Source organism: Chrysochloris asiatica, unplaced genomic scaffold, assembly GCF_000296735.1.
Source record: "Chrysochloris asiatica unplaced genomic scaffold, ChrAsi1.0 scaffold00628, whole genome shotgun sequence".
Taxonomy (NCBI): Eukaryota; Metazoa; Chordata; class Mammalia; order Afrosoricida; family Chrysochloridae; genus Chrysochloris; species Chrysochloris asiatica.
In genome coordinates this window covers 16,458-28,114 of record NW_006409146.1, presented here as the reverse complement: position 1 = coordinate 28,114, position 11,657 = coordinate 16,458, and the positions used below count along the sequence as shown (strand labels likewise).

At 41.0% G+C, this 11,657-nt stretch overlaps 1 pseudogene; it reads right to left on the bottom strand.

Annotated features, from left to right (window-relative positions):
- LOC102834949 overlaps positions 1–9,421 on the bottom strand; it is a 22,510-nt pseudogene extending 13,089 nt beyond the window's left edge.
- Between the last annotated feature and the right edge of the window lie 2,236 nt (positions 9,422–11,657).

The following is an 11,657-nucleotide window of genomic DNA, read 5'->3' as shown; positions in this document are numbered from 1 at the left end:
TTCTTCTATGATCTTCCTTATTCATGGTCCAGCTTTCACATCCATATGAGGTTATTGAAATTATCCTGGCTTGGGTCAGGCGCACCTTAGTCCTCAAGCTGACATCTCTGTTCTTCAACACTTAAAAAAGTTCCATTACAGCAGATTTGCCCAACGTAATTCATCTGGGATGAGAGTTGTTATTCTTTTGGTCCCCTTCTTTTCAGTTTTTCTGTAAACTCTGTGTTTGGGTGGCTAGGATGCCTGTACTTTTGTTTTACCCTTTTCCATAGCCCATGGCCAGTCATTATGATTTGAGTTGTGGAATGGGTGAAGTCCCCTAGAATTAGTGTAAAACAAAAGTGTACCCCTGTACTCATGCCACCTAGCCTTTCCCCAGAGGGTCAGGAGAATCATCCAGGAATAAGAGAGAGTTTGAAAACCCCAGACAATTGTCCACTTGTAAACCACAGGGTAAAGTAGCTACCTGAAAGCAGGTGAAGAGATGGTGGCAGAACACACCAAGACCCCTTGAAGAGATTATTCAGGTGGAGGCCATGTGTGCCCTTCAGACACAGATTAAGGGTTTATAGAAGGCACATTTCCCACTTTTTCTGAGACATTCAAGGCAGCAAGCACCTTGCTCAACCAGAAGTTTTGAAGTTAGAGGCTTAACGAGACAGTGCTTTAAATTAGTGGAAGCTAGACAGACAGGAATATGCTCAGGGTGGGTCGTGATGTATCAGGTCAAAAGTGTACTGGTTTGTGGTTCAGGTTCCTTTGGGATGTGAATCCCAGAGTTATACTTTACATCTTAAATGTCTCAGCGCTCCCAAGATCCCTTGAATGAGACCACCTGGGGGATTCAAGTACACTCTGTCTAAGCCTCATGTAAACGTCCTCTGGATGAACCCAAACTTTTATAAATGTATCTAAGATTTGAGACTCCTACATGTAATTGGATTCCCAAAAACATGTTCTGTATGTTCTAAGTGTCATGAGAGACAACCCAGTCACCTGGGTCAGAGGGAGGAAGTGTCTTTTATTTTCAGATTTCAGAATAGAGCCAGTGACTCATAAAAATCCTAAGGTATGAAATAGCAAGACAGAAAAGAAGACAGTTCAATCAGAGAATCACTCACACATTCACATCCCTTCAAAAAGTAACTTGACAATTGTGGTTAAGCCAACTTGACAGTTGTGGTTAAGCCAACTTGATAGTTGTGGTTAAGCCCTAGACCTGTCTGGCAGGCTCAGAAGTTTTTGGTGGCAGACATGTTTCACCAAAAGGCTGAGGGTGAGCTGCATTCAGCCATGATCAGACAAGACATTGCACAAACTGACCTCAAAGCACAAACACTTCGAGCTGACTTTATAGCACAGACAGCACAAGCAAAGCAAAAATAGCTTTCAAAATAGAGTACAGGAAGAGAAGCTAGTGAAGAGAGGTTTCTGGTCATGGATGTAAGATGATATCTGTCCTGGGTTTCAGCACCAAAGATGTCACATTTTTCCCTGGTCCCTCTCATCTTCAGGGGATCTAAAGAATTAGTCCCACTGAGTCGCTGTTTCTCAATCACACATGAACAGTAAGTATTCATTCAGAAGCTCTTTATTGCAAAGCAAAAGTACACTTCAAAGAGAGAAGCAGATCAGTCTCTGAATAGAGAAGACCCTGTGGGGTTGGAATGAACTGACTTCTAAGTGTATGGGGTCTTCACCTCCAAAAGTGAGCTTATATATATTGATTAGGAAGAGTGGTATGTTGAGTATTCATTGATTTTTTAGTAAAAGGACACAGGATTCTAGGAAATGGAGTGCCTTCTGCAGTAGTCAGCTCTAGGCCCTATCTTCACGGGCTGTCTACCAGCTGTTTCTCTCTACTGGAGTTTCAGGTCCTGATATTTTTGTCTCTGTCTACAGGCTGTTCCTCTCAAAGTTGCTACTCTTGTTGTACTAGAGATGACCTTCCCTTTTCTTGATTCCTATGTACTAGGAAAGGACTCAGGGCAAAGAGTAGATATGAAGTTAGGGTAAAAGAGGCCTAGGGCACAGGGGTCCTAACCTGTCCCTGACAACTGAGGGAAGTGTCCCCAAACATTTTTTAAAGTTTTTATTGTGAATTGAGAGATAGTTTACATGTGAGAACTTCAGCTTTACACTCATCCTATCATATTTTATTTAATTGCAATTATTACAATCCTCTCCATGTATCATCATTCAACAGTATTTGCTTCTATTCCCTCTGTGTTTTTTTGTTTGTTGTTGTTGTTGTTTTTGGTTTGTTGTTGTTGTTTGGATGTACTCCAAAACACTCAGGAATATGAATCCTTCAAACAAACAAAAGGGCATACCCTGCAAGGCTACCCGCAAGCCGCCAACATACAGCCTCTTTCCCTCCATGAGTCTAGAGTCCCCAACTGCTCCATCTCTCCATGTCATTGTCTCTACCTTGCCTGTATCACTGCTTCTCTGAATAGGGTACCACACCCTGCTCCTGCTCTTCTCCCTTGATGGTCCCAGGATCCTTTGCTCCTGGAATGCAAGATCAATCCCTCTTTTCTCTACAAAACCTCTACCTTTACAGTGCAACAGTTGCAATCAGTCATGATAACAATAACTCACTATTGAACCACAAGAGTCTTAGCCCCATCTCCTTTCATTAGCCAGTCTAGACAGGATGAAAAACACTCAGTTGGAGAGTCTACCTTCCCCCACAACCTCTGAAGCTAAACTCTTTCCTGAAAACTTGTAAGCCAATGACTTCATGTTTTTATAACCCCCTCATTTTAGGTAGCTCATGTCTACATTGCCAATCACTATCAATCACATATACAGAGGGGATTGGAATGATCCTTGCTGTGATGATTCCTTTCATCTTGGTTGGTATTTTAAGCTACTATATCCATAAGTACAGGTCAAGTTCATCAAATTGTAGTGAATTACGCTGGCTTTCTTTATGAAAAAAAAAAAAAAAAAACACACAAAAATTTTTTTCTCTTCTTGCTTACTCTATTCAAGTTCTGACCATCCAGATATTGAAGCTAGATCAAATGGGTGCTATCTGCAAGTATGGGCGTTCTTGTACATCTCCCCTCACTTCGTATCAGCTAGACACTTCACTCTCCACTCTAGTTCTGTGTTGCTATGCCCTTGTCAATGGGCTCAGCTTTTACCATACTGCTTGCCAGCCAGGTCTCACCATACTACAGCCAACCTAATTTTAAATATATGTTTTTGTTACTATGCACCATTAAATCAGTCTGACACCTAGTGACCCTGTATTGATTCTTCAAGAAGCAGCTGTTGGGCTTGAACTTTTGGGTAACAATCAGTGCTTGTTCAATAGCATCACATAAACTCTCTTTCTAACTCCTGGCACTTTGGTTGTCAGAAGTATATGAGGTACTCAATAAAAATTTGCATCTGAAGAGTTAAACATAGAAACAAGATATAATTAAGCTCTGCCTTGATGAAGTCACTTGCAGGCAAAAAATCTTCAGATTCCAAACATTAAATCACTTTTCAAAAATGTATTCAGCTGAGTTTGAGTAATCAGTCAAATTTCTACAGTGGACACAATTATTGTGTTGATATTGTAACCAAATGAACTTTTAAGTGCAAACTAAGAGTGCTGTAAGAAACAATAGCTAGAATATCAGAAACAAAAGCAAAGTGCTAGGCTAAAAAATGTTAAACTATTGGCATGAATCATTTGTTTGCAGGGAAAAATCTCTAGATTTAACATTAAGGTAATAAATTAAATTCATTCTGTCTCAGGACTCTTCTCACCAAGACTGATTAAGAGAAAGATTTGGACCGTTACAGTCAAGGATTTCAGAGTACAGACTAGTTCTATTCCAAGAGACCCCAGACTGTACTATTTAAAAAAGAATTACTTAGAAAATTGTGATAAGTAGACTTCTACATTTTACCTTAAAGAATTTAAACAAAAATTCTTAAGAGGGAGGTAAGTAGATTATGCTTTAATATTTACTATTCTTGCTAAGTGCCTTTGAGTTAGTTACCACTAATAATGAGCCTGCACAGTGTTTCCAAGGCTGTATATCTATACTGGAGCAAAGCCTCAACTTTCTCCATGGAAGAGCTAGTGGTCTCAAACCATCTACCTTGTGGTTTTCAATCCAGTGCTTATCCTACAGAGCCACCACAGTTCCTTTACTATTCTTGTTATTGTTGTTGTTAAGTGCCACCAAGATGATTCTGACTCAAAGCAACCCTATACTGGGTTTCCAAGGAGCAGTTGGTGGGCTATATGCATGATTGTGAATGTACTACTAGTGAGTTAGGAGACTGATAGAGACTTTCGGAAGCAGAAATAATTATTCTTATTTAAAAGTTTCATTTATCTCTATTAGAATAGATAAAGGAGTTCTGGTGTGGTGCTATAGGATAAGCACTGGACTGACAACCACAAGGTCAGTAGTTCAAACTTAACAGCAATTCCATGGAAATCCTATGCAGGGCTGCTATGAGTTGGAACCAAATTGAAGGTACTTAACAACGTTAGAACAGATATTGGAGTCCTGCTATGGTATTGTAGGATAAGCACTGGACTACTACTAACTGAAAGGTCAGTGGTTCAAACCCACCAGAAATCATATTTATATCTATCTATATCGATTATATTTCTCTTCCTCAGAAATCTTATATGGGGTTGCTTTGAATCTGAACCAAGTTGATAGCAATTAACAGCAACAGAGTAGATATTGTGTATTAGAGGTTGGGTTCTAATCACAAGATTTGTGGTTCAAAAGTGCTAACTCTTTTGAGGCTATCTCCTCCTGTAAAGATTTATAGTCTTGCAAATCTCATATATGGTCACTATGCGTCAGAATTGAATCCATTGCGGTGGATTTGTTTTGGATTGGGGCTAGAGCAGATATTTAAGGAAAGTTTTCTACTGAATATGTATTTGTCTGCACCACTGTGAGTCATGAAATTGAAGAGAATAATTATACGAATTCCCAAATTACCTAGGCTAACCACACAATAAAAACAATTCAGGAATAAAGGAAAACAAATGTATTTCCAGAGGATGATATTCAGTACTCAGGAAATCCCAATTCTTCAATCATGAGTACCATGCTTTTGATTATCTGTTATTTTTCTGGAGCACAGGTCTTGAAAGTTCACCTTGGATTCACAGGGGCCAAAAAAAAAAAAAAAACTATGCAGGGCATCACGAAGGGGATGCATACAACTTTATTGTCTCTGATGGTGTCTGGTCTGACAAGTGTCTCTCGAGATCCACCTCAAAGAGAATCTGCACTGCCTACTAGTCCTGCCCTGGCTGATATAGATAGCAGAACAAAGAAGGCAGGCTGCCAACTATTACTCAACTAACTTAAATGAGCAAGTGGTCTCCATAGCAGACTGGGTAAAGCTGTAAACAAGGCCACTTACAAGGCCATTTGCAGATTATTAGATCCTAAAGAAGTTATTACAAAGCTATGAAGAAGCAGATGTCCTGGTATCTCAGGCAGGGCTTTAAGAGCATACATGTGTATTTCCATGATATTCCACTCCTACAGGATACTTGCCTCACAATCTACTCAATTATCATCCACGAGGGTATTGTTTAAACATAGGGTTAATACACTGCATCCAAATGTCACAACAACAGGAGAATGATAACATAGTATAATACCAATTGTTGTTGTTTTTAAGTGTCATCTAGTGAGTTCTGACCTATATCGACCCTGTATAGGGTTTCCAAGGAATGACTGGTGAGCTTGAACTGCCTGACCTATAGTTTCCAAGGAGCAGCTGGTGAGCTTAAACCCCTGACTTCACAGTTCAAGCTGACTTTGCAGTCCAGTGCATTAACCCACTGTGCAAAATCAGGAACCCTAGAATACCCATACAGTGTACAGAAAGTGTTTGTCAGAGTAATTCTCCACCCATGACTTAGGGCAGTACACCACTCCCCTATGGAGTCTGGTTCACTTGTTTTTGGACCAAAATCTTTATATAGTGTGTGGCGCTTTGGGTTAATATGCTAGACTGCAAAGATGGTTTGGACCACAAGGTCTGCAAATCAAGCTCATTAGCTGCTCCTTGGGAACTCTATATAGGGTGCTATGGATAGAAAATGACTTCAAAAACACTTAACAGAAACAACAAGTGTCATTAAATGTATGATTGTTGCTGTTCCAGGCAGCAAGAATCATCCTCATGGATACATATTCTGGCTGTATTTTCAATGGTAGTTTGGGTGTACTACTAACAGAGCTCTGGTAGCGTAGTGGTTACGAATCGGGCTGCGAACCTTAAGGTCAGTGGTTCGAAACTACCAGCCGCTCCGCGGGAGAAAGATGAGGCTTTCTACTCCCGTAAGGATTTACACCCTCGGAAACCCTGTACAGGGTCGCTATGGGTCGGAACCGACTCGACGGCACTTAACAACAACAACAACAACTAACAGACAACTAAGTTGTCTACCAGTTGACACCTTGGCAAATATGGCAAACATTGTAGTCCATTTCACATACGTGTTTCCAGCAACTCACCTTAGGGATGCTAATACTACAAGCATAGAGGAACAAGTCATGATAAATCTGCCACTTCACCAATATGCAAGCCAGTGTCTTGTCATCAATACCATGACTGTTTTAGGGTCATGACGTGGCTAGGTATACCAGACCGGAATACTCTTAGTGGTTGACATCACTGAGAGATTCACATGTAAGGCTATTGGTGGGATGTGCATACGTCATAATGTCAAAATATATGTTCCCTGAAACATACTGGATGATCCTTTGTGGGACACAGTCACTCCAGGAGTCACTATTGTATGACTCACAAATGAATCACTATATTGACATCCAAACCTGGGACCCAACAAGCCAACAAAGCATGCCATTGCTTCATGGAGGAAAACATCCACATACATGTAAGGGTTATCATTGTGTCTGGTGTGATGGCTATAGGTACTGGCAGAAATGATTGTTTGGGGTGCTGAATGCAGGTCATAGCAACTCATCTTTAGTTGTACCTGTAATTGCAATAAGGTATCTCCCATGGATATAAATGCTTCCAAGGGAGCAAAGCCACTAGGCCTGGGTGGCTCATTGAGAGTCCGTACCACATCACACAAATGGAAGCTTCGCCTCTACAGACAAATGTAGTTGTCTGTCCTCAAACCTTTCTTCAAGAAGTCATTCAATCATACCTGCAGCCTGTGTGTTATGGGGCTCATGAAACTTCCATGTTATACCTAAGTCATTGACCCATGTTTGCACTTTGGCTTCAGTGAAGTGGGTTCCTTGGTCACTTTCTATTACCTGCGGGCACCTGCACATGGTGCACAGGTAAAGCAATCCTGCAGTTGTGGCCTGCTGATCTACATGCATACCAGGATAGGCTTACATTAATTTAGTTGCAGTGTATACAAAAATTAAAACTTATCGAATACCATGTGACATTGACAATAATACAATAAAATCTATTTGTCACTGCTCTAGGAGAACACATCCCTTTTTCACATGGCTCAACCCCATCAGGGATCTCCATGCACTACAGGGAGAACATAAGATGCATGCTTTAAAAATGTCCAGCCCTTCTTTATATGCCATTGACAATCCCCACCATTTTGTAACCTTCCATATAGTCATTTGATTTACATACAGCAACTTCTTATGTAGCAATCTAGCAACATCAGGAATGGTGACTTGTTTTATCCTGTGCTCCCTTCCTAGGGTATCTTCTTCATCATTTCCGGAGGAGGCCAAAGGTGTATGGGCAGTGACATGATATAAAAAACCTTGCTACTTCTGTCCCTTAGTCTATAGATGTGCCCATAAAGTTTGCCCCCCATACTGACTGATGCTGCACTAGCAAGTCATTCTAAAACCACCTGGGGATCCAGAACATGGGGTCCTTTAAATCAATCCAACTGTTTGTATAAACAGCAAGAGGTCCGCCTCATGCATGGCAATAAGTCATACTTCCTGTAGCTCAGTCTATTAACTACTCTGGTAGCTATCTTCATCCATCCCAATAGTCTCCATGATAGGTTGGTATGCCATTATCATTTATTTAGGAGGTACTCCCTTACTAGACCCATCTGTATATACCAGGTATAAGCCAGTATGGACATCTAGTATTTTTCATACTGGCTGGACAGAAGCATCAATTCCTGGTTACTATGACCCTTCAAGGAAGTGACATAAGCTACCAGTCCCAGCACTGCTGCAGCTTGACACTGAGAAAGCTCATCATGGGCATATTTTTCTGTTGCAAATATTTGTGGCGGGTAAACATTTGGGCCACCCCATTGTTGGGATTTGCAGTCCAATCCTTAACCCACCCTACAATGGCGTGTGTAGTGGTAGACTTTGCCACATCAGGGCCTGTAATTGTCTTTGCCACAACCAGGGCCTGATATACAGTATCTAGCTATTTCTCTGTGGGCACATAGTGAGTCTCAGCCCCTTTCCAGAGCTGAGACAAAAACCTTATGGGGAATTTGATCTTGCAGGACCATTGCCATAAGCAGCAGACAGAGCCTTTTGGAGTCACATGCATGTCCAGTTAATAGGGTTCGGAGGGGTCCATAATGCCCAAGGCCTGTACTATTTTCCTGGTCTGCCTGTGTCTTAGCTTCCCAATTCTCCATGGAGCCTTTCCACACTGATTTGTACAGATGTGCAAATGTGTCATGTGCAGTATAAACACCAACCAATAACCTACTAGTCTCAAAAACTCCTGCAAACTTTTTTACCATAGCGTGACTCAGGAAGCCCTGAATTTTATCTATAACCACAGCCTTATACTTACCTGAACAGACAGCACCAAAGAATTTGACAGATGATTTAGGGCCAGTCTCTGGATTTCATAGGTGTGACACTAGTTGTGGTGTTATCTGTTTAAGTAAGGGCAGATAATCACAGTTTAACATGGCAATATCAATATAATGGAACAGGTCCCAGGAGCTTGGTCCAATTTTCTCAAGCCTGGGCAATTAATGAATCAAGGTGCATTCTTCCCTACTATTTAATAATTATCAGTGGATAGGTAGTTCTATTGTGGCTTCTGGTCCCTTTCCTGCATTTGGGCAACTTGGACATTCAGGTGGTACAGCTTCTCTATCTGCCCTAGGTCTGATACAGTCTGAACAGCCCAGGACTAAGGCTGTCTCATCATGGAGCTTAACATAGACACTAGTGCTCCATACCACTGTAAAATAGCATCATTTATGTCAGCAACTCATTATCAGGCCCAGATAATGTTCTGTATATATTGTGTGCTTCATTACCGGCTCTTCAATCATTTCCTGCAGTTCTTCTATAGCTGTCCAGCATGTGAAAGAGGACAGGATGTCTCCCTCATTTAGCCCAGCAGTCTTACAGACAGTTATAACCCAAACCCGAAGAAATACTCTCTGGATCTTATTCCTGCAGCAGAGAGATGCTTCCATGGCTCAGAATGGATGGGTACAGAGGCCAATTTAGACTTTTCAAGGCCAGTGAGTGCTATGTCCTCCATGCCTATATCCCACAGATGGAGAAGCCCAGCTGAAAAAGATTCCTTCCTCTTCTGCTGATAAATCAAAAGCACTGTAGTCCTGTATGGTGACATGCAGCCATCACTCAGGGATCAACAAATCTGTGGGGTCAACACCAGCTGGAGAAGGTCTATTTTAACCTTGGTAATTGTGAGGTTGGCCCAAGACTGGGCAGTGCTTCATTCTGTTGTGCATAGGGTCACTATGAGTGGGTACCTACTTGATGGAACCTACCAAAACAACAACAACCAGTACCAGTCGTGCTTCTAGGTTGTTGTTGTTGTTAAGTGCCATCGAGTCGGTTCCGACCCATAGCGACCCTGTACAGGGTTTCCGAGGGTGTAAATCTTTACGGGAGTAGAAAGCCTCATCTTTCTCCCGTGGAGCGGCTGGTAGTTTCGAACCGCTGACCTTAAGGTTCGCAGCCCGATTCGTAACCACTACGCTACCAGAGCTCACCTCAATTCTCCTTTTCTACTACTTCATATTCTTTGGTTTCACATTCTCTGCCCTTGGGCTGGCCTTAGGGGCAATCAATATCCAAACCCCCTTGGAGAGCACTTCTACTTGCTGCTCTAAAATCTACTTAGCTTTCTCCTTAGCAGAACACATTGAACATTCTTGCTCCACTTTGGCACTAGTCTGACACACCTGAGCTTCAGTACACTGCAAGCAATCTGTTCTTTAGTAGTACTGTAAGAAACAAACACTCTAAGACTCCAGCTGTGGCTCTAGGCCATTTCTTCTAATGAATACAGAGTCTCCTAATAAGCACAAAGCCTCCTTGAGATTCCCAGTCATCTCTCTTACCACATTCCAATCCTGAAGCTGTGCCCAAGTCTCCAGGACCATGGCCACAGCAAATCACTTAGATGTGGCATGTCACCCCAGGTATTCTCCATTATTGCAAGGCTCTGCTCCTTCATCCATTTCAACCTGAGTTGAATCCTGTCAGTGACTAAACCAATTGTTTTGCAGGAGCTCAGCTCCTGAAAGGTTCACTTTAGATTCAGAGAGACCTAAAATTTGCACAGGCTGTCATAAAAGTGAGTTATGCCACTTTATTGTCTCTGATGGTGATTGGTCAGACAAGTGTCTCTCAAGATCCACCTCAAGGAGAATCTGTACTGTCCCCCAGTCCTGACTAGACTGAATTAGGTTAGCAGAACAATGAAGGCAGACTGCCAACTATTAAGTAACTAACTTATATGATGCATGTGGTCCCCAAGAGAGATGGGGAAAAGCTGTAAACAAAGCCACTTACAAGGCCATTTGCAGACTATTAAATCCTAAAGAAGCTATTATAAAGCTATGAAGAGGCAGATGTCCTGATAACTCAGGCAGGGCTCCAAGGACATACATGTGTACTTCCATGACATCTGTAAAAACCAAGAGTAAGTGTATGTCAGGAAAATATTATTCATATTACTCACAGTAAGGACTTAAAATAGGTCATTATGAAGGTAAAATTAAGAGGTAGCAAAGTTATACCTGCTTGCAAATTTATAGGGTCTGTTCAATCTCTTTTCAAATCTATAAATCTACTTAAAACACATGGTACAATATCATGTTGTTGATGGTAAGTGCCGTCAAGTTGGTTCTGACCCATAACGACCCTGTATAAGGTTTCCAAGGAGTGACTGGTGAGTTAGAACTGCAGACTTTACAGTTCAAACAGTTTAGCAGTCTGGCACATTAACCCACAGTGCCACAACATGACTCCAAAATATCATATTATGGTGGAAAATCTGAGTGTAATTTCAAAACAAGGAAATTCCTTTTTCCTGGAATGAAGGAATAGTGTTATGAGATAATGTAATTTGCTACTTTCTTCTGTCTTTTTTTTTTTTTTTTTTTTAAATGCAAGAAATCAGTTATTTGTGTGTGTGACTCTTGAGAAGCATACTTTAAATCAATTTTCTCTTCAAACTTCTAAAATATTTATTTTTGTCCATGAATTTTGGTAGATTTACTATGGATGCTGATGTGGTATATACTGATTTGGGAAATTAAAGTTTTCTTGAAATTGTAGATTGATCTATGTTTTCAAAATTGAAAAATCCTCAGACTTCATTTTATTTAATATTGATTTTGCCTTACTAGTTCCCACATTCCCTTGAGATTTAAAATACTTTAATATAAGCTTTAA